We start from the raw sequence: 24,146 nt of genomic DNA, 5'->3' as shown, positions 1-24,146 counted from the left end.
GTCCAAGAGGGTTAAGGCAGTGCTGGAAAATAATGGTGGCCACACAAAATATTGACACTTTGGGCTCAATTTGGACATGTTCACCTAGAGGTGTACTCGCGTTTGTTGATAGTGGTTTAGACATTAATGGCTGTGTGTTGAGTTACTTTGAGAGGACAGCTAATTTACGCTGTTATACAAGCTGTACACTCACTACTTTACATTGTAGCAAAGTGTCATTTCTTCAGTGTTGTCACATGAAGACATGAAGAGATATGATAAATTATTTACAAAAATGTGAGGGGTGTACCCACTTTTGTGAGGTACTGTGTGTGTGTATATATATAAATATATATATATATATATATATATATATATATATATATATATATATATATATTACATCCAACGCAGTAGTATTACTTAATGTTTTATAACCCTGCTTTACATTAGTCAACTTTGGTTCTTTGACAGTGATCGTCTCTCTACTGTTGTTCGTGGTATGCTTGATTGCACTCAGCCGTGCAGATATATTTAATGCATTGTTCAGTGCCTTGTTATGTTTTTATACTGTATATTAGGGATGAGCCGAACACCCCCCGGTTCGGTTCGCACCAGAACTTGCGAACGACCCCCGCGTTCGTTACGAACGTTCGAACCCCATTGAAGTCTATGGGACTCGAACGTTCGAAATGGAAAGTGCTAATTTTAACGGCTAATATGCAAGATAGTGTCCTAAAAAGGGTTTGGGGACCTGCCTCCTGCCTCAGGGGACATGGGTCACTGCAAAAAAAAGTTTTAAAAACTGCCGTTTTGGCGGGAGCACTGATTTTAATGACGATTAAAGTGAAAAAAAAAGGTGAAATATTCCTTTAAATATGGTGCCTGGGGGGTGTCTGTAGTATGCCTGTGAAGTGCCACGTGTTTCCCGTGTTTAGAACAGTCCCTGCACAAAATGACATTAAACGGAAATAACACCATTTAAAACTGCTTGCGGTTTTAATGTTATATCTGGTTCCTGCAATATGGTTGAAAATCATTGAGAAAAATGGCATGGGTAGCCCTCCCTGCCCATTACCAGCCTATTTGGGTCTTGTACGCATATTAAGGGGAACCCCGTACCCATATTAAAAAAAGGAAATGCGTGTGGCCCCCAGGCCCTATATACTCAGAACAGCAGTATACAGGCGGTGCAAACAAGACAGGGACTGTGTAGGTTTGTTGTGTTAAGTTGAATCTGTTTGTAATTTTCAACCGGTACATTTTTAAAGTGTAGCTCCAGTCAAAAAAACTATTTTTAAGCTTTTTGGAAAACATAGGGAACCCCTGTATAATTTGTTTTGTCGTCCATCTTTTTTCATCTCACTTGCGGCTGTCTCCTTGCGTTTGCAAGTAGGAGATGTTTGTAAGTTGGATGTTTGAAAGTAGGGGCCTGCCCTATATTATAGCGGTATGTACTGGGTACAGAGTACGCAGACAGCACGCACTATCTCCTAACACTACTGACTGCAAGCTCTATTATTAACCACTTGACCACTGGGCCCTTAAACACCCTTAATAACCAGACCAATTTTCAGCTTTCGGTGCCCTCACATTTTGAATGACAATTACTCAGTCATGCAACACTGGACCTATAGGAAATGTTTGTCCTTTTTTTCACACAAATAGAGCTTTCTTTTGGTGGTATTTAATCACCTCTCAGTTTTTTATTTTTTGTGCTATAAAAGAAAAAAGACCGAAAATTCTGCGAAAAAATGAATTTTTCTTCGCTTCTGTTATAAAATTTAGCAGATTAGTAATTTTTTCTTCATAAATTTTGGCCAAAATTCATACTACTACATATCTTTGGTAAATTGATCACACCTGAAGTACTGACGGCCTATTTCCTTTTTTTTTTTTTTTCCACAAAATTGTCATATTATCAGGTTATTTCACACACACAGCATATGCATACCACAAATTACACCCCAAAACACATTCTGCTATTACTCCCGAGTACGGCGATACCACATGTGTGAGACTTTTACACAGCGTGGCCACATACAGAGGCCCAACATGCAGGGAGCGCCATCAGGCGTTCTGGAGCACCCAGGCCAATTCTGACATTTCTCTCCTACATGTAAAAATCATCATTTATTTGCTAGAAAATTACAGAGAACCCCAAAACATTATATATATTTTTTTTTTAGCAAAGACCCTGGAGAATACAATGGTGGTCGTTGCAAATTTTTATCTCACACGGTATTTGCACAGCAATTTTTCAAACGCGTTTTTTTGGGGGAAAAAACAGTTTTGTGCTTAAAAAACCAAACAAAAAAAACAGTAAAGTTAGCCCAATGTTTGCATAAAGTGAAAGATGAAGTTATGCTGAGTAAATAGATATCAAACATGTCACTCTTCAAAATTGCACATGCCCGTGGAATGGCGCCAAACGTCGCTACTTAAAAAATCCCCATAGGCGACACTTTAAATTTTTTTTTACTGGTTACATGTTTTGAGTTGCAGAGGAGGTCTAGGACTAGAATTATTGCTCTCGCTCTAACGTTCTCGGCGATACCTCACATGTGTGGTTTGAACACTGTTTTCATATGTGGGCGGGGCTTACGCATGCGTTCGCTTCTGCATGCGAGCACATGGGGACATGGGCGCTTTAAAAAATTTTTTTTTTTTTATTGTTCATTTTACTTTATTTATTTTAGTTTGACATTTTTTTCCCCCAAAATATATTTTTGATCACTTTTATTCCTATTACAAGGAATGTAAACATCCCTTGTAATAGGAATATGGGGTGACAGGTCCTCTTTACAGTGAAATCTGGGGGTCAATATGACCCCACATCTCACCTCTAGGCTGGGAAGCCTGAAATAAAAAATAAAAAAAAGATTCTGGCTTTGATCGTACTGGCGAGTTGGTAGAAGCACCGGAGGGCGGTGAGGGGTGGGGGGCGTCTATGGCTGGGTATTTCAGGGTATCACCGAGTATGGCTGGGTATCTCCGAGTATGGCTGGGTATGGCAATTTATGTCAGGGTATTGCAGAGTATTGGTGGGGTATTGGCGGGGTACTACAGAGTAATAGCAGGGTACTGCAGAGTATTGGGGGGTACTACAGAGTAATAGCAGGGTACTGCAGAGTATTGGGGGGTACTCCAGAGTAATGGCAGGGTACTGCAGAGTAATGGGGGTTACTGCAGAGTAATGGGGGGTACTGCAGAGTAATGGCAGGGTACTGCAGAGTAATGGCAGGGTACTGCACTGCAGAGTAATGGCGGGGTACTGCAGAGTAATGGCGGGTACTGCAGAGTATTGGGGGGTACTGCAGAGTATTGGGGGGTACTGCAGAGTAATGGGGGGTACTGCAGAGTAATGGCAGGGTACTGCAGAGTAATGGGGGGTACTGCAGAGTAATGGCAGGGTACTGCAGAGTAATGGCAGGGTACTGCACTGCAGAGTAATGGCGGGGTACTGCAGAGTAATGGCGGGGTACTGCAGAGTAATGGCAGGGTACTGCAGAGTATGCACTGGTATTGCAGAGTATTGGCAGGGAATTGAGGGGTTAAATTCGGTGAGCAGCGATGTGGGCACTGCAGATGCAGCCCACATCGCTGCTGACACCGATCTCTTTCCCCTCCGCTGTACCGATCGGTACAGAGACGGAGCGATCATGTGGTAAACGGCCGCGACGAGCGGCCGTTTACCGTGATCCGTGATGCGCCGGGTCCTGTGGACCCAGCGGTCACGGATGCTCTCACAGGATGCCTGTGGCCAATCATGGCTCTCCTCGCTGCTGGCGCTACGATTGGCCAAGCATGCGGGGTCACAGTGCATGCTTGGCCAATCATGAGCCAGCAATGCACTGCGCCACCGCAGTGCATTGTGGTCCGCGCGCGCCACTCGAATTTTGACACGAACGGCCCAAACGTTCGGAATTCGCCGAACGGCCGAACAGCCAATGTTCGAGTCGAACGTACGTTCGACTCGAACACGAAGCTCATCCCTACTGTATATTGTATCTATATTAGAACTCTGTTAGTAATATTATCTGTTATGGGACAGCACGCTAACACAGTGAACCAGTTCTTTTCTGACTTTATTAAGTATATATTAATACTGTGTCATTCTTTCAGAAGTCTTAATCCTTTTGGCTCTCTGTTTTTCGTGTTGCCCATTTTCCTGTGCACATTTGGTTTTCACTTTAGATATTAACTTGATTAGATATGGGAGAAGTTTTTTGGGGGTTGTCTATACCCTATTTGGTTTTATTTCACTTTAATATTTTCAGTCTGAGTATAGTCACCAGCTATGATTAAGCATCTATATTGATGTTAAATGCGGTAGCCTGTCTGTACCTTTCATCACCATGATGTATCAGATTTTGGATCTTCTACACTGTTTTGCCACGAATAAAAGGTGTTATTCGGAGTGCGGCTGTTCAGCTGTTTTCTTCAATTTTCTACACCATTGCAGAGCCTGCACCTAAAGTTGTGAGTGGGGAGGGCAGTTATTAGAGACACCAACACGCTTGGAATGGCATCGCTACCTCATAAGTTTCCGCTGGTTATTGGTTATCCTTGGTTACAGAGGCATAACCCCTGTTTTGATTGTCTTTGTGCTGATGTTCTCTTCTGGTCGCCACATTGCAGTAAGACATGCTTCCAGAAGGTAGCCAAGGTCCTGTGCACCTCTTCACTCTGCTCCCTGCCGGAGGAGTACTGCGATTTTAGCGATGTCTTTGACAAAGGTCAAGCTGGTAGTTGGCCTCCACACCGGTTGTATGATTTCCCAATTGACCTTCAACCTGGTGCCATACCCCCTCATGGCCACGTTTACCCTTTGTCGGTCTCGGAGGATAAGGCCATGGAGGAGTATGTTGCAGATGCATTTTCTCGAGGTTTCATCCGCAAATCTTCATCTCTTGCTGGTGCAGGATTCTTCTTTGTGAAGAAAGAGTGGTGAACTGAGACCTTGTATTGAATATAGGAGTCTCAATCGCTTCACGATTAACAATACCTATCCGATTCTGTTGATTAGAGAGGGGCATACAATCTTATGAGGATTAAGGAGGGTGACGAGTGGAGAACTGTGTTTAATACCAGAACAGGCCATTATAAGTACCTCGTAATGCCTTTTGGCCTTTATAATGCCCCATGCAGTTTTCCAGGAATTTATTAATGATGTCCTCCGAGATTTGTTGCAGTGGTTTATCTCGACGATATCCTCATATAGCCCCTGGAGAGCCACCACACAGATGTCTGCCATGTGCTTCAGAAACTAAGAGAGAACAATCTCTATTGTAAATTGAAGAAGTACGAGTACCATCATGAACAGGTTAAATTCCTGGGTTATGTCTGGTTTTCGATTTACCCAGAGAAACTTTCAGCAGTCCTACAGTGGCCCTGACCTATGAGTTTATGTCCTCTGCAGTATTTTCTTGGCTTTGCCAACTATTATCGGAAGTTTATTCGTAATATCTCGTCTCTGGTCAGTCCCCTGACTGATATGACCAGAAAGGACAGTAACCCACAGAGGTGGTCTCCGGAGTCGATTAAGGCCTTTGAGACTCTCAAGGCTGCCTTTGTTTCTGCTCCTGTGTTGACACATCCTGATCCTACGTTACCTTTTATCCTTGAGTTTGATGCTTCTGAGACTGGAGTTGGCACCCTTATTGGAGTTGGAGTTGGAGTTGGCACCAGTGTCCTACCTCTGAGAGTGCTATGCATCCTTGTGGCTACTTTTACAAGAAATTGTCACCTGCAGAGAGCAATTACAAGATTGGTGACAGAGAGCTGTTAGCAATCATTTTAGCCCTAAAAGAATGGAAACATCTCCTCAAAGGTACCAACTGTGTCGGTTCTCATTCTTACTGACCATAAGAATCTCACATTCTGGTCTGAGGCTAAATGCCTCTCTCCCAGAAGGGCGCGATGGGCTCTTTTCTTGTCTAGTTTCAATTACATTGTCTCATTCTTACCCGGTAATAAGAATGTAAGGGCTGACGGTTTGTCACAACAATATTCCTCCACTTCCAAGATGGAGTCGGTTCCTGTGATTCCTCCTGATCGTATTCTGGCTACAGTTCACACTGGTCTCACTTCTCTTTTGGGTGACAAAATTCTTGCTGCTCAGGTCCATGCTCCTGAGAAACCTTGTGACCGCTGCTTTGTCCCAAAGAGTCTCCATACTGCCGTGCCCCAGGCTTACCATTCTCCCAAGGCTGCTGGCCACCCTGGGAAGAATCAACTCTTTTGGGCCATTTCCCAACAATTCTGGTGGCCTAGTCTATGCTGATGTAACCGCCTTCGTAGCTGCCTGTTCCATGTGTGCTCAAAGTAAGACTCTGCAACACCTTCCAGTGGGCCTCCTACAACCCATGGTCTATGGATTTAATTGTGGAGTTACCTATCTCCCAGGGCAGCACTGTTATCCTTATGGTGGTTGACCAGTTCTCCAAAATGTTCCATTGTATTCCACTTAAGAAGTTGCCCACTTCTAAGGAACTGGCTTAAATTTTTGCTCGGGAGATCTATCGCTTACATGGGCTACCCAAGGTGATTGTTTCAGACAGGGTTAGTCAGTTTATGTCCCGATTCTGGTGGGCCTTTTGTGCACAGTTGGGAATTCAGCTTGCTTTCTCCTCTGCGTATCACCCGCAGTCTAATGGGGCTGCAGAACGAGCCAATCTAAGTTTATTAGGCCTTTCCGTATTCTTCGCAGGATTAACCCAGTGGCTTACGCATTATACATTCCTTCTAATATATGTATCTTGAATGTATTTCATGTCTCCTTACTAAAACCTTTGGTCTGCAACCGCTTTACCACCCCGGTGCCTTGTCCTTATCCTATACAGGTTGAGAACCATGAGGAGTATGAAGTACAGTCCATTGTTGACTTCTGTAGGCTCCGTGGGCACATACAGTACCTGGTGCACTGGAAAGGGCATGGTCTGGAGGAACGCTTTTGGGTCTCCTCAGACATACATGCCCCTGTCCTGCTTCGTGATTTCCATAGACATTTCCCCTCAAGCCTGGTGGTCCTCCGATGGGGAGGGGTCATTGAGGAGGGGTTACTGTCAGGGCTGGGCTCAGCCCTTCCTTCTCCAAGCTGTTGGCTAATTGCCAGCTCCTATCTCTCCACAGTCACTCACCTTATCATTATATCCTGCTCGTCAGTCCTGCCTACTTATGCCGTCCAGTCCAGATGATCTCTGCATTCACCTTGGTCACATTTGTAGAGACGTTCTCCTGTGTTCCTGTTAAAGACTCACTTGGCTTCTTCTGGCTCTAGATCATGCTTGCTGTTCTACTACGCTTATCTCTGGCTCCCTGATGTTTTGGCTTGTCTGACTATTCGTTCAGGTTCCTGAACTGTGGCTATGTTTTGACTATGTTTACTCTGTTTACCTTTTTTTTAATTATTATTAAACAAGTGTGATTTAACTGTACTTCTGTCTCAGTCTGATTCATGGTTTCTGACACAGGCTCACATTCATAAAAATTAATCAATCAGTCTTGGATCAGCAGCTATCAAGCACCTGATGCTGATGAAATTGATTGAATTTTCTATGGATGTGGGATCCCTTGAAGACTGCCTATGCTGACTATCCTATTCCTCCTCAATCTTGATGATACTAGCTTTCACCAATATTTTTGGTTTAGGGCACCACCACCACCACCACCCAAGGCCCAATTGGTCTGCCCCTGTTTAACAGGGGCATGTAATTACAATGTTTGATATAATATTTCAAGGCAGGGCCCATTCCTGCACCCAACTAGAGGAGTATCTGTGAGGTGTTACAGTGTTGTGGCACCATCACCACCACCAAAGGCCCAATTTTTCTGCTCCTGTTTAACAGGGGCATGTAACAATGTTGATATAATATTTCAATGCAGGGACCGTTCCTGCGCTCAACAAGAGTATCTGTGAGGGGTTAAAGTTTTGAGGCACCACCACCACACAAGTTCCAATTTTTCTACCCCTGTTTAACAGGGGCATGTAATTACAATTTTTGATATAATATTTCCACGAAGGGCCCGTTCCTGCGACCAACAAGAGTATCTGTGAGGGGTTACAGTGTTGTGACACTACCACCAACACCCAAGGCCCAATTCTTCTGCCCTTGTTTAACAGAGGCATGTAATTACAGTTTTTGATATAATATTTCAATGCAAGGTCCGTTCCTGCACCCAACAAAAGTATCTGTGAGGGGTTACAGTGTTGTGGCACCACCACCCAAGACCCAATTTTTCTGCCTCTGTTTAGCAGGGGCATGTAATTACAATTTTTGATATAATATTTCAACGCAGGGCCAATTTCTTAGCGCAACAAGAGTATCTGTGAGGGGTTACCGTGTTTGGGCACCACCACCACCCAAGGCCCAATTTTTCTGTCCCTGTTTAACATGGGCATGTAATTCCAAATCTCGATATAATATTTCATAGCAGAGCCCGTTCCTGTGCCCAACAAGAGTAACTGTGAGGGCTTACAGTGTTGTGGCACCACCACCAAAGGCCCAATTTTTCTGCCCCTGTTTAATAGCGGCATGTAATTACAATTCTTGATATAATATTTCACAGCAGGGCCCCTTCCTGTGTCCAACAAGATTAACTGTGAGGGCTTACAGTGTTCTGGTACCAACACCACCAAAGGCCCAATTTTTCTGCCCCTGGTTAACAGGGGCATGTAATTACAATTTTTGACATAGTATTTCACAGCAGAACCCCGTTCCTGCGCTCACCAAGAGTAACTGTGAGGGCTTCTGGTACCACCAACACCTAAGGCCCAATTTTCTGCAGAGTATATTGGGCAGCCTATATAGTATATATACTGCTGTTCAGGGTATATAATGCCTGGGGGCCTGGGGGACCCCCACACCATTTTTTTTTATTTAGGTGTGGGGTTCCCCGCAATGTCCATACCAGACCCCAAGGGCCTGGTAATGGACTCGGGGGGGGGGGGGCAAATCTGATTCCAATTTGCGAAATATTGGCGGATAATTTGTTGCATATAGCTGCTCTATCCTAGATGGTAAATGCACCCCTAGATAGGGAATGTGAGAATCATGCCATGTAAAGGCGAAGTGGCTTTTTAGCCAGGAAACAAAGGAATCTGGTAGATTTATGTTAAGGGCCTGCGACTTTGACATATTGACATGTAGCCCTGAATTTTTTCCGAAATCGTCCAGTAGGTGGCAGATATTTGGTAGAGAGATTAGTGGTGAGGTGATGAAGAGGAGCAGATCGTCTGCAAAAAGAGCGCATTTGTGTGATTGTGGACCACATTGAATGCCAATATCCGGATGAGTCCTGATCGCTATGGCTAAAGTTTCAATCGCTATTGCAAAGATCAGGGGTGATGGGGCAACCCTGTCATGTACCTTTAGAGATTGTAAATGGCTCTGAGTAGTATCCCTGAAGACATACTCGCACTTCGGGAATTGAATATAGTGCCCTTAGAATGTTAGTGAAGTGTCGGCCAAACCCCCACTACTGTAATATTTTGAAAACATAAGGCCATGAGACAGTATCGAAGGCCTTGTGTAAATCTATAGATAGTAAAAGTCCTTCTTGAGATTGCCCCCCATCCCAGCCCGATCTCAGCAGTGAGATAATGTCAATTGCCCATCTAATTTGATCAGGGCCTTGCCTACCCGGGATGAACCCCACCTGATCTTTATGTATGTATAAGCTTATGAAGGAGGACACCCGGTCCACTAACAATTTGGTTAGGATCTTTAGGTCATTGTTAATTAATGATATGGGCCTGTAGTTGTTAACCTCCCCCGGTTTTGGAAGCACTGTGATAAACGCTGAGTTAAGTGAGAGTTCCAGGGTCCTTCCCTTCCTCAGGGCGTTAAAGAATCGTGCTTGATATGGGGACAGAGTTGGTGCAAACTTTTTATAATAGGGGTTGGAGAACCCATCTGGTCTGGGAGCTGACCTCCGTTTCAAGTTTTTGATTACCAAGAGCACTTATTCCGCCGTTATTGGAGATTCCAATCTCCCTAAACACTTTTTATGGCAATAACTTGCATATTGTATGTTGAAAAATTTGCGCTGCCCTGGACTTTAAGAAGGAAAATTAATATGTAAAAATAGTGATGAAAAATATAAAGATAATTGTAGATGACAAAATTAAATGTGACCGTGTGCTAGGTGCTGCAACTCAAAAATAGCCTGAATATTCAGCTCATAAATTTGTGGATAAAGAAAAATTGCGCAACCAAACACAGCAATATATCTGAAAAAACAAACACAAATCAAATAGTGTGTGCATTCAAGTCCATGTGGTGCTCCAACAAATAAACCGTGACGTTAAACACTCAGGATGGGGCTTGAAACTTCTGTTTGGTAAATATGAAAAGAGAGGCCGCTTACCGGATAAGGTGGATCTCAGATTATAGAGATCCAACTCACTCAGCAAAAGATCATTCAGCTAGTGAACAATCCTCCTGTGACTCCTCCACAGACAGTATCCCTTCCGATACAGAGGGCTCCTATATTCATATGATATTCCTTACAGATGGCAACTCCTTCTTAATAGTCTCCAACATTGGGATATATCACAGGATGAAAAGAAGAAGAGGCTTCATGGTGCAGTACTCTCGTTTAAAAGATTAAAAGCTTCACAAGCACTGACATCCAAAAACAATGAAATGATTTTCAAACAGCCGCGGTTCAAGCCAGCCAGCTGGTGCGTGGTGACGTCAAGAACTGGTGCTCCACCCGACGCGTTTCCCCCTTTAAGGCATCGACTGGGAATGCAGTGTTCATCAGCTGAATGATCTTTTGCTGAGCGGGTTTTATCTCTATAATCTGAGATCCACCTTATCCGGTAAGCGGCCTCTCTTATCATATTTACCAAACAGAAGTTTCAAGCCCCATCCTCAGTGTTCAACATCACCGTTTGTTTGTTGGAGCACCACATGAACTTGAATGCACACAATATTTGCTTTGTGTTTGTTTTTTCAGATATATTGTTGTGTTTGGTTGCACAATTTTACTTTATCCACAAATAACTTACATATAAGCCTTTAAAATTAGCGCTTTTGATTTTTCAGGTTCGGGTCCCATAGACTTTAATGGTGTTTGTGTGTTCGAACACATTTTTTGCCTGTTCGCATGTTCTGCTGCGAACCTAACCGGGGGATGTTTGGCTCATCCTTACTCACTAGTAATAGGTGGTGGTGTGGTCAGAGAATTACAGAATTAATCTTACCCTAATCTTAGTTGTGTCTCATGTCTGATTCCCTTTTAAACACTTTAAAGAGGAAGTAAACCCTGATGGGTTTACTTCCTCTTTTTTTCCCTGCAAAGGTAAAGCATAATGGACTACTATGCATCGCATAGTAGCTCATTATGTGTCACTTACCTGACACAGGAGCCAGCGAAGTCACCGCTGATCCCTGTAGTCCGCCGCGTCCATCTTGCTGGTGGCGCCTCGCAGCTCCGACCAATGACAGCGGCGAAGCCGCGATGACGTCACTCCCACGCATGCGCACGGGAGTCGCGTCTCGCAGCTCCGACGCTACCATTCGGCGAAGCCGCGATGACGTCACTCCCGCGCATGCGCACGGGAGTCGACAAATTAGGCAAATCCATTCTTGGACTTACCGCATTTACTGCGCCTGCGCGCCGCTGTCTACGGCGCATGCGCCGTAGACAGCGGTGCCCATTTTCGGGCAAATATCTCCTAAACCATATAGGTTTAGGAGATATTGCTTGGACCTACAGGTAAGCCTTAATCTAGGCTTACCTGTAGGTCAAAGTGGTTTGAAGGGGTTTACTTCCTCTTTAATTATACTCAGTGTATGTGCAGGTATGTTTACATACCGTGTAGGTGCAAAACTTCACATTATATTATAAAGTAAGACAAACCGATAATAAATAATTGTTATCTTAGCAACAATGGAACAGGCACAGTATGAGTACACATGAGTGATATTATTTTTATATTTCTACTTTTTTTTTTTTTATTAGTTCTTCTTTCCCTGTTACACATTTCTCTCAGGTCTGTTGGATTCAGGACTCCAGTGTGTGTTGCTTTATTTCTGAGGCCTGTTAGTGTCTTTTAAATGTCAAGACATTTTTCCTTTGCCGCTGTAGCTTTCAGCGTTGTTTCACCTTTTGGGCACCTCTACCTTTACCCTCTCCAATCTGCAGTCACCACTGTGCTGATATAATCTAAGATTTTCAGCAAATCAACACTATGTACTCCCTGCTGACTAGGAGAGTTTACTACTGACAGGAATAAAAAGATAGTGCCCTGCAGTGGTTTATCTCTGTATTCTGCACTTGCCACAGACGCTTCTTTATTCTCCCAGGTTTTCACAGTAATATGTGGAAAATGCATTGCTTCATTCGTGTTTCAGTAAGTGAACATTTACATTTAAAGAAAGTTAAACAACTGTAACCTTGGCTTGAGTAATATGCCAAGCTTTTATCAATAATTATTAACCATGGAATATTTCACTTTCAGTGAACAAATAAATTATTACAATAAGGAAAAAAAGGCCTGGATAGGGTTTGGGATTAGTTTAATTTTGTGTAAATTTCAGTATTTTAGGGGTTAAACTCATTTAGTGTTAAGGTCAAGGGTTTTAGGGAGTTTATTATATGTTTTCGGTTAGGGTTAGTGTTAAGGCTGGGTTCACATCAGGTCAGGCGCAGAAATGCATGTAGATCGCACACATTCCTGCACCAGCATGAAGCCACACACAAAACGATGTGCTTTAACCACTTGCGGACCACCCACTCGGAATGTACAGCGGATGGCCGGCCCGCACAGGCATAGTGATGTACCTATGCATACTTCTGGGTTTAGGGCATACACATGCGTGCCCGCTGTGAATGTACACAGCAGAAGCCTGTAAGCGAGTTCAAACCAATCATTCACAGCCGGGACCTGTTGATTGGCTGTGTACATTCACAGCCAAGAGCCCTGTGTTGACAATCACCAAAGAGCTCTGTACAGAGGAAATAATCTCTGTAATACAAAAACAAAAATTCCAGTATATACGCCATAGTATTTAAGCGCTATACCTTTTACACAAACCAATCAATATACACTTATTGGGATTTTTTTTTTATCAAAGACATGTAGCAGAATAAATTTTGGCAAAATATTATTAAGAAATTTGATTTTTACTTTTTTTCTATTGGATTTGTTTTGTAGCTGAAAGAACACAATATTTATTTTTTCAAAATTTTCGCCCTTATTTGCGCTTATATTGCAAACAATAGAAATCCACGTGGTTATCAAATGCTACCAAAAGAAAACATTATTTGTGTGAAAAAATATGTACATTTTGCTTATGTACATCATTGCATAACCACGCAATTACCAGTTAAAATAGCGTAGTATTAAATAGCAAAAAAAGGTATGGTCATGAAGGGGGTAAAATCTTACGGCGCTTAAGTGGTTAAAAAAAATGTAAGGGGGTTCCATTACAAAAGCTCCATGTGATTTCTGTGCGTCTACACTTTAAAAAAAGAGGTGCAGGGTCCTTTTTCCTGCAGGAAACGGGGGCTCAGCATGTCAAAGCTGCACCCCTAATGGCTGGTTATCTGATGATTGGTGGTGTACTGATCAAGGCGCAGCAGGTCCTCAGATACAGTTTTCTCTGTATACCTTTCAATATATTACATACTTTTGGCCTCTGAACTCTGTATGCTTTGCTGTCCTCCAGTAAATCTCCATCTTCCTCTGCAAGCAACAATGCACTGCTCACCTTTGCAACCCCATTTCAGAGCTTATTTTTGTGCCCCTTGTACACATCTAACATCTGTGTTCTCCATCCACAATTCACCCTTCATTGCCGGTCTGCAACTTACCTCTGTGCCCTATTCACAGTTCACCTCTGCACCCACAATCCATAGCTCAACTCTGAGCTCCCCTGCCATAGCTCATCTCTTCCCCACCTTCCATATCTCACTTCTGGACCCCCCCCCCCCCCCCCTACAGCTCACCTAGTTCCATGGTTCTAACCACTGCATCCCCATCTCTCACCTCTGCACCCACTGGAGTGGGAGTCACTCTTTTATGACCTGGCTTTTTTGGGTGATGTACTCTGAATAAGGGCAGGTGCCAGCACTCCTCCGAGTATTTAAGAGTTGCAGCTATTTCTGCATGACCATTCTTAATTATTCTTAATTATTAAGTAATTCTTCATTATTGTTAAGTATGTAATATGTGTTTGTCATCTGAAGGGAAGAGGAACCCAGCTGTTTCATCTTTTACTAGTCAATTTCCACAATAGACATTGCCACCTGGTTGCCATCTTTTGTTTTTTTGAAAGTCTGTGCACCCTAAAGGATCTTGGCCACTGTCACAGGCAAGGTAGTCACTAGAGGAGCCAAAGAATAACGCAAATGGGTGGTGTGTGGCAATTCCTTTATGAGGAAATGGTTGTGGCATAACTGTAAAGAGAAGGGTCTACATAGTGTATTTGTGAGCATGCTGTTAACAGATGTCGATTTGTGCATGCTTCTTAGACAGACATCTCCTATCTTTTAGCATAAGGAACGTTATAGGACCATTATTCCCAACCATATCTGTTCCAGAGAGCAGAATTTTCTAAGGATAAAGTGTTGGATAAGAACATGCATATTTGTCTGTCCTCAGAACGTGGTAGCCACTAGTGATGGACGAACTTCCGACAGGATGTTTCACGAAAACGAACCGCAAATGCGGCCAAAAGTTTGGAACCGCAAAGTTTGCGGCAGGCCCCATTGACTTTAATGGCAGGTGAACCTTAAAAACTTACAGGTCATATTTTAGCCACAAAATACTTACTAGCTGTACACACATAGTCCCACCACATGGACACTGACATAACAGAAGTATTAAGTGAATCTGGGATCGACAACGACAAGCATTCTTTTTTTATCTGTGAAATTTTGACAATTCAGGAGCTCATGAAGGCAATGGAGGAGAGGAAAGGTCAGGGCATGCTATGAAGAGGGTGCAGGAGATGATCACCAGCACCGTGATAGAGAGCACTGACACCAGCACCATGATAGAGAGCACTGACACCAGCACCGAGATAGAGAGCACTGACACCACACCGGCACATGATAGAGAGCACTGACACCACACCAGCACCGTGATAAAGAGCACTGACACCAGCACCGTGATAGAGAGCACTAACACCAGCACCGTGATATATAATATGCTTTCTATATTTGAAAGAAAGTATATTATATGTGTATAACCCTATATACTGTACACCTATACCAGTCCTTAAAAGGACCTTTGTGGACCTAGTAGCTAGTGATTTGCAGACTGTCCCTCCGTCTCTACACTGACAAAAGACAGCTGCAGAATCAGTCAGCAGTGCACTCAGCAATCACCAGCACCCTATATACTGTACACCTATACCAGTCATTAAAAGTACTTTTGTGGACCTAATAGCTAGCGATTTGTGTCACTACAGTCTGTCCCTGCTCCACGCAGCAACCTTTCCCTACACTGACAAAAGACAGAATGTAAAATGGCTGCCAGATCAGGTCTATTTATAAGGTAGGGGGAATATCCAATGGTCCATGTGCTGAAATGTCTCAATTGGCTGTCCTGTACCCCATGATGGATGTGTCATCATGGGTGAAAGTTCTTTCACAATGTATTGCATATGTCTGCCGGGCAAACGGCGCCAGAAGTCCGCCGCACGCAAAATTCTCTGCAAACCGACCGCCGGGCGAACCGCAAGGCCATCTCTAGTAGCCACATAGTTTCCTCCCCACCATCTCCGCAATTCCTTCACAGTTTTTTAAGAAGTAAGGAGAGCTGGTGTCCTTCATACTGAAGTTATCAAAGAAGGTTGAGTCGGATAAAAACCTGTGATATTGGCCATGAAGAATTGCACAAAGTTTGATGCCTTTGTTCTTTTGGCCTACCAGGCAGACCCTAACTAGACACACTTTGGGCCCTACCAACTATGGCTTTTTTCAGATCTCAGTACATTGTGAAGTGATTTCTGGTGTAGCTGTATTTTTCTCCCTGCCATGCTGTGAGTTTGTTCATGGCCCAGGGTGTAAAGCTGTGCTGTGATCTAGGCTGTCACATTGTGAACTTTACACTGACCTTAAAGTCCCTTGCAAAGTGAGATGCTAATGAGCAGCACTTGTAATTGATGTTGTTTTTCTTCATGAAGGATTTGGGGTCTTCCTTGGACTTCTCTCTGAAGGTTCTGCATTTTAGGGCAGGATGTGGCTTCTAGTGTAATGGGTACTGCTCAATAGAATCTTTTAACTTTTCTTCTAAGTGAGAGGAGCTGACAGACCTATGAAAACAATAGAAAGGAATCAGAATAATTTTTTTTTAACTGCTACTGGGGTTTGTGGGGCTGAATAAGCAGCAGATGACAATGTAGAATCAAATGTGTACTGTTTTTTTTTATATTTGGAGCTATGTGTGATCCACTGCTCTTACAAGTGATAGAGTAACTTTTGACACCCCTTCCTGGCTGCGTCAAGAAAGGCATGTCCTTTTAAATACTTTTTGCTACCTGAAGTTCCATTATCAAATCACTTAAAATGTAACTTAAGGCGATTTTGTTTTTCATTTTAGAGCAAGGGAGGATTATATTGGGGGTTTTTGTGATCTGTGTCCCATTGAGGAGATTTCCCTTCAATTCCTACTCCATGGTAAAAACAGAAAGTGAGAGGAAATCCCTCCAAATTGTGGGAATCCCTGCTTTTCAGAAAGAGTGTCCCCATTGGACTATTTCCCCTCTATTCTTGATCAAATGACAAACAAAAATTTTGGGATTTTCTTTCATTTTCACTCTCAGTGAAACTGGACAAATAGAGAGGGTGAATCTTCCTAATGGGAGCACAGACAGCAATAAAAACCTCAAAGGTGTCTTAATCCCTCTCCACTTTATCTAAAACAAAGAAAAGTTATACTTTAACTTCCTGAGTTTCTGATAAGTTTTTTTTAGGTATGTAAGGAAAGTCATCAATTCCTTTGAACAGTGTACTCTCTACTGCTTCTACTGGGGCATAAGACCCTTGTCAAGGCTATCCCAAATCATTTTAAGTTTATTGTCCTGATTTGTTTGGAATGCCCAGAAGACTCATTTCAATTTTTTTGTGAATCTATCTCTTCGCTGCATGACAACTCTAAGCCTCTAAAAGCATTTCCAAAGGAAGATCACCAGCCCTGTAAATTTCAGCATGATCACTGAACTTCTGATATATCTTTTAGTGACTACCTTGTGTCATGAAAAGAACTTGGCAAGGTGCATTGTGATTCGGTTAATGTTTGAACCAGAGCTGGTTGTGTATGGATATGGTGGAAATGTGGTGTGTAATCATACCTAAAGCTAAACTTGAAGGATAATTTGCAGACTCTGGTATCTTGTATATGAGGAGTCTGTCATGGCAGTTGTCACTTTGCTTTGAGCTCTCTTGAGACTTGTCACTGACTTGCAGTGGTGGTAGGTAACATCTTTGGTTATTCTCTTCAAGGGCATTTTTCCTCCCCGGTGTCATGTGACTCATTAGTATTACAAAGTCTCAGGTGTGAATGGGGAGCAGGTGTGTTAAATTCGGTGTTATCGCTCTCACTCTCTCATAATGATCACTGGAAGTTCAACATGGCACCTCATTTCAAAGAACTCTGTTGCTCTACATAAAGATGGCCTAGGCTATAAGAAGATTGCCAAGACCCTGAAACTAAGCTGCAGCATGGTGGACAAGACCATACAGGTTCCACTCAGAACAGGCCTTGCCATGGTCAACCAAAGAGGTTGATTGCACATGCTCAGTGTCAAATGCAGAGGTTGTCTTTAAGAAAAAGACATATGAGTGCTGCCAGCATTGCTGCAGAAGTTGAAGGGGTGGGGGGGGTCAGCCTGTCAGTGATCAGACCATATGCCGCACAGTGCATCAAATTGGTCTACATGGCTGTTGTCCCAGAAGGAAGCCTCTCCTAAAGATGATGGACAGGAAAGCCCATAAACAGTTTGCTGAAGAAAAGCAGACTAAGGACATGGATTACTGGAACCATGTCTTGTGGTCTGATGAGACCAAGATAAACTTATTTGGTTCAGATGGTGTCAAGCGTGTGTGGCGGCAACCAGGTGAGGAGTACAAAGACAAGTGTATCTTGCCTACAGTCAAGCATGGTGGTGGGAGTGTCATGGTCTGGGGCTGCATGGGTACTGCCAGCACTGGGGAGCTACAGTTCATTGAGGGAACCATGAATGCCAACATGTACTGTGACATACTGAAGCAGAGCATGATCCCCTCCCTTCAGAGACTGGTCCGCAGGGCAGTATTCCAACATGATAATGACCGCAAACACACCTCCAAGACGACCACTGCCTTGCTACAGAAGCTGAGGTTAAAGGTGATGGACTTGCCAAGTATGTCTCCAGACCTAAACCTTATTGAGCATCCTCAAACAGAAGGTGGAGGAGCGCAAGGTCTCCAACCAGCCCATCATGGAGGAGTGAAAGCGGACTCCATGGCAACCTGTAAATCTCTGGTGAACTCAGCTGTGTAGCAAAAAGTCAGTGTCTGGCCTACATCCCTGTGGCTACTAATCCCAGCACCACCTCTTCAGGCACTGCCAGCCCACCTGGCTGCAGCTGCCCCTTTCACTAGCACTCCTGACTAACTTCTCCACAGTCCTCACAGACTGACACTCTCACAGGCTGATTTTGGAGATCTCCCAGACCTGCTGACCTGCTCCCGCCTTTCCTCTTCCTGCTCCCATGCCTCCAGGAAGGGTTTCCTCCATGTATCGTGGGGGATCCCTCCAGCACCCATGCCCCAGTCCCAAGATACCCCCCAGACTAGGGGGCCATTGACTCAGTCTCCTCAGCACTCCTTCTCTATCTTCCATCCGACTGCCCCTGCTGGCATCACACATGCCCATTTATGAGGTGGCCTGCCCAATGCCAGCCCATTGGTTGGGGCTGTCATAAATATGCCAATAAGCTCCATCTAGCCTCCTCCCACCTCATCTGGAAGCTTCTCCAAGATTCCAAAAAACAAGGGGAGGCACCAGAGATCCTGTTTGCTGAGTTATCCAGCCTCCCTGAGTCACTCAACCCTGACCCAGATTCAACCCAGGCAGGCCTGGCTCTCAGCCAAACCAATTTACCTATACTAACAGCCAACTATTTACACCTAGCGCGCTAGCAAGGGTCCTACACCATAAAGCTTCTTGCCACATTTTTTCCTTGTTAAAAGATTTTATTAAATATACAGCAATTAACAGGTATGTTAATTATGCTTATAGAAATAGAGAAAATAAAGCTCTTTGCTATACAATGTTATGGAAACCTTAACAATTAAATAAAAGTGTCTTTCAAGTGGAATGTATTTAAATACAACCTGAGAAGTTGGTGAGAAGTCATGTGACAATATAATCACTTCTATAATATTAACAGTACCAAGAGTAATTATACACTAATGAATTTTGAAGGTACAGATTGTATGCATTTTAAAAGTGAGCTGTAAAGTTAGAATAAGAGGGCAGAAAAAGTAGAAGAGAAGGAGGGTAGAAAGTTGGAGAAGTCCACAAGATCGACCCGAGCATGTGCAAGAAATGGTTTGGTTGATTAAATGAATGAATGAATGACACAGCTATCATGGTAGGAGGACCGATTCCTCAAAGGTTGGCGACAGGTAATATTTTAACCATGGGTGCCATATCTTTTCAAATTTGGGATTTGGGGATTTGGTCTCGTTTGATAGCCATCATTTTGGCTTGGGACATGGTGGCATTCCTTCTATTCTTCATCTCAGCCATCACCAATGCAGGGACTTCCATGCCTTTGCCATTGTTTGTTTTGCGGCTGTGAGGAGTTGAACAGAAAGTTTCAATTGGGAATGTGTTATGCAGCCTGGTTTCAAATTAAGTAGTGCAGTGAACGGGTCGGGTCGCACCAAAATCAGAAACATTTTGGAGGCAATGTCAAAGATTTCTTTGCAAAAGGTTTGGGCTATCGGACATGTCCACCAAATATGTAAATGCATACCTACTTCCGAGCATCCCCTAAAACAGAGAGGAGAATAATTAGGTGCTTATTTGGCTACTCTGGAAGGTCCAAGTACCATCGGGTTAGGACTTAATAATTAGCTTCCACCGCTATAATGTTAGGTGAGGCTGACTTTGTTATCAACCATATCCCCAATCAGTCCTCCTCCCATTTCCAGACGTATGTTGGTTATCTAGATTAGGGTTGACTAGAAGTTGAGTGTAGAGGGATGAAATCATACCTTTAGAATGGGGGTCTTTCTTACATACGGATTTGAAATTGGAAAGATGGGTTAATGGATTTTCAAAATTTATAAAAGGTGTGAAGAAGTTTTTAATTTGAAGGTACCTGTATAATTCTGATTGTGGTAAGTCATAGCTTTAACAGAGAGTTGGGAAGGAAAGAAAAGATTTAGGAGAGACAAACTGGTTAAGTCTCAGAATTTCCAAGGATGTCCAAACTTTAAATGATTTGGGGGAGAGCAATGCAGGATAAAAAGCATGTTTTTTTAGGAAGGATAGGAGGGGACGGTGTGGCGATTGCAGATGTTTAGATTTGAGTTTATCCCAAAGGGATATAAAGTGTTTAGTGATGCCATAACAAGTTAGAAATTGATAATGGGTTGCATTCTGAAGCCTCTATTCTTACCCATAAGGGAATTTCCTGAGTTGAGTGGTATTTAGAAAGACTGGCAAGATGTGCAGCTTTATAGTAGGTTGCAAAATTGGGAAACCCAAGGTCTCCGTTAATTTTAGGAAGGTGCAATGTGTGTAAGGGTATATGTGATTTGGAGGAATCCCAAATAAATGTTGTTACCCTTTTCTGTACTAGTCTCAAATGTTAGGAAGGAATTGGGATCGGTAGGACTCTGAACAAATATAATAGTTTGGACAGAATCGTTTTTGTTGCATTAGGCCTCATGCACACGAGACACACGTGAAAACTCTGCTCAAAAAAAGCTGAAACGCACGTTTAGAAACGCGCGTTTGCCGCGTTTGCATGCCATGTTTAGCCGCGTTTAGCCGCGTTTGGGTTTATAAGCGTTTATAAAGATAACATCATATAGACCCACCCCAAGCTCGCAAAGCATGTTATTTTAACTATTTCTGCTATTTTGATCAGAGTGAGCAGCAGCAGCATAGAGAGCAGTTTACTTGCATTTGCCTCTCTTTCTGTGGTATATATTTTGAAATGGATCCCATATTGAATATATGTCAGGAAATGCTCCTGATGTTGCTCTTGATGAGACAGCAACGTCGTTGCAAATTTCGTGAGAGGTCCAGAGTCAGAGCTCGTCAATATTGGACCCATCCGTTGATGGGACAGTGAATGTCTGTTGGATATTTCACAAACATGTAAGTGCAGATGCGTACCTACCCCGACAAGTTTTTTTAATTTTAGCCGGATGTCCATTGTCACATTTGATCTGCTCTTAGAAAAAGAACGACCTGGTCTGACATTCATGGACACCAATATGAGAAACAGTGTGTCACCAGAGGAACGTCTGTTGGTAACGATCAGGTATGTGTATATATTTATAAAATATATTTATCTATAGATGTACAGATTAATTTTTTTCTCTGTCCTTTATTTTTAAAAAAATAATGTCTATTTATAGCAAATTATCCAATGTTTTAAAATATCTAAAATTTTCTTGTGGCAATTTTTAAAATGTTTTCATTATTTCTAATATAAAACAATATTAAAATAGTTTTTTTTTTTTTTTTTTTAATCTTAATATATTTTTTATTCATTTTTTCTAGTTTCAAATTGTTTAAGCAAATCTATGTTAATTAGATTTTTTTATAATTGTTTTAAATTTATTTGGCCAATTTTTTAATATATTTTTATCAACTGCATCTGAACACGCGTTTAACAGCGTCTCGTGTGCATGAGGCCTTATTCTTACCTATCCATGATAATGGAAGGTGGAAGGCGTGACCATTGTTTCAATAGGCTTGTGACCTGTCTCAGTAGCGGAGGATAGTTGGCTGTGAATAGGTCTGTGTTAGAAGCTGTCAGGTGTATTCTAAGACACAGAATTGATTTCTCCACCCAGGTAAAGGGGAGACCATTCTTAGCTGCAACCAATTCCATATAGGAGAGGAACATATTAAGAGCCAGGAATTTCTTGCGGTTAATTATGAGGTCGGAAAAGGCAACAAACCTATTGAAAAGGAGCAGGAGACTTGTGGAGATAGAGATATCAGACAGCAGGATATCATCTGCAAACATATAAGATTTGTGTTGATATCCCCCTATCTCTATACCTGTGATCATAGGGTTGGTTCTGATTTGTTGGGCTAGGGATTCTATTAGAAGAGCATATAGAAGGGGGGGTAGTGGGCAACCCTGATGTGTACCCCTTTCTATATTGAAGGAGTCTGACTTGTATCCTAAATATTTTATATATGCTTTAAGTTTAGTATATTGTTCTGCAATCCATTTTATAAAATGTGGGGCAAAACCCCATTTCTGTAGGTAGTAATGCAAATATGGCCAGGCTACAGAATCAAAGGCCTTCTTGATATCAAGGGAAAGAAAGCATGAAGGGATTTGGCGCATTTTAGCAATATGTTCCAGAAGCACTGCCCTTCGCACATTGTCACCAGCTTGTTGTGTCGGCATGAAGTCTAACTGGTCCCTATGAATTAGATTGCCTATGATTCTGTTGAGGCATTTTGCTAAGAGAGAATGGGGTAATAATTTGTACAAGAAGTTTCACTTGACTGGGGCTTAGATTTTATGCACACAATCACCGTTAAAGTTTCCTGTCTAAAGGAATGCCTGTCCAATAATACATTAAAGGCCTCAGCTAAGATGGGTGAAAGAGTTACTGTGAGCGCTCGATAATATAAAGTCGAGTATCCAGCTGGACCTGGTCTCTTATTCATTTTAAATTCTTTAATGGCATTCGCTACCTCTTCTGTAGTGATAGATTCTTCTAGTAAACTCTTTTGGACATGAGATAATTCTGGCAGGGTTATATGGGAAAAGAAGATGTCAGCTTCAGTAGGATTGAATTCATTCGTTGCCTTGTACAGGGAGGCTAGTTGGGCATGAAATTTATGGACAATTTTGACAGGGTTACTAGTGTAGATATTTTTTGATAATTTGAAATGGATTGGTTTGAATGATTTGTTTACTGACTTCAGTGCGCGTGCCAGATATGTGCTTAGTTTGTTGGATTTCCTGTAAAAGCTATGTCTAGAAAGGTTGAAAGATTTGTCAATGGATTCCGTGAGTAACAGGTAATATTCCAGGTGAGTTTTTTCCAATTTATTTTTAGTAGTCAGAGAGGGGCTTTCTTGAAAGGATATAAAGGCAGCATCAAATTCGGATTCAAGTTTTCGAGCAAGAATTTTGTGTTCATGTTTGAACATAGCCATTTGTCTCTGGAATACTCCACGCAATACAGGCTTGTGAGCGTCCCAAAGTGTTAATGGAGAGATGTCTGGGCTGGTGTTATGTGTTAAATATTCCTTTAACGCTCGTTCTATTTTTAGGTGATGGGATGGGTGTTTAAGCATTATATGTGGGAGGTAAAGGTAAAAAGTAAAAATATCTGGGAGGTACCAGATGGAGTCATGTGCCTTGCAGGGCCGGTGCTACCACTAGGCAAACTAGGCAGCCGCCTAGGGCGCACTGCTGCCTAGGGGCGTCTGACTGCTGGTTACCCTCCATGTCTGCATGCTCTGCAAGCTTCAGTATGTAACTCAGTCTCAGGCAGCTTCTCTGTCCGACCGGTAGTGTAATTAGAGGTGCAGTGCTAGCGGAAGAAGTTACAATGCTTCCTGTATAGCGGCGCCTTCTGTCACATGGACAAGGCAAAGGGGGTGGAGTCAGGGGTGGAGCCAATGGAGGCGGCAAGATGAGGTTTTGCCTAGGGTGTCAAAAATCCTTGCACCAGCCCTGGTGCCTTGGGTAAAGTGGAGGTGATAGTTGTGTAAAACGCATTGTGGTAAGATCATGGGATAGGCATTATATAGGATGTGAGTATTTCTGGTAACATGCCAATTGTTAGGAATATATGGTCAATATGAGTGAGTGACTGATGGCGATGTGAGTAAATCTTCTTTTTGACGGGTTGCTTTCTCTCCAAGAGTCAACCAAATTATATTTAGAGAGGAGCTGAGAAAGTGATAGCTTAATTGGGTTTTCCATCTGGGATGTAGGGAGATT

Source organism: Lithobates pipiens, unplaced genomic scaffold (genome assembly GCF_037356315.1).
Source record: "Lithobates pipiens isolate NorthernLeopardFrog02 unplaced genomic scaffold, aLitPip1_a1.2 Scaffold_19, whole genome shotgun sequence".
NCBI lineage: Eukaryota > Metazoa > Chordata > Amphibia > Anura > Ranidae > Lithobates > Lithobates pipiens.
The sequence above is the reverse complement of the archived record's forward strand: the minus strand, read 5'-3'. Positions refer to the sequence as shown.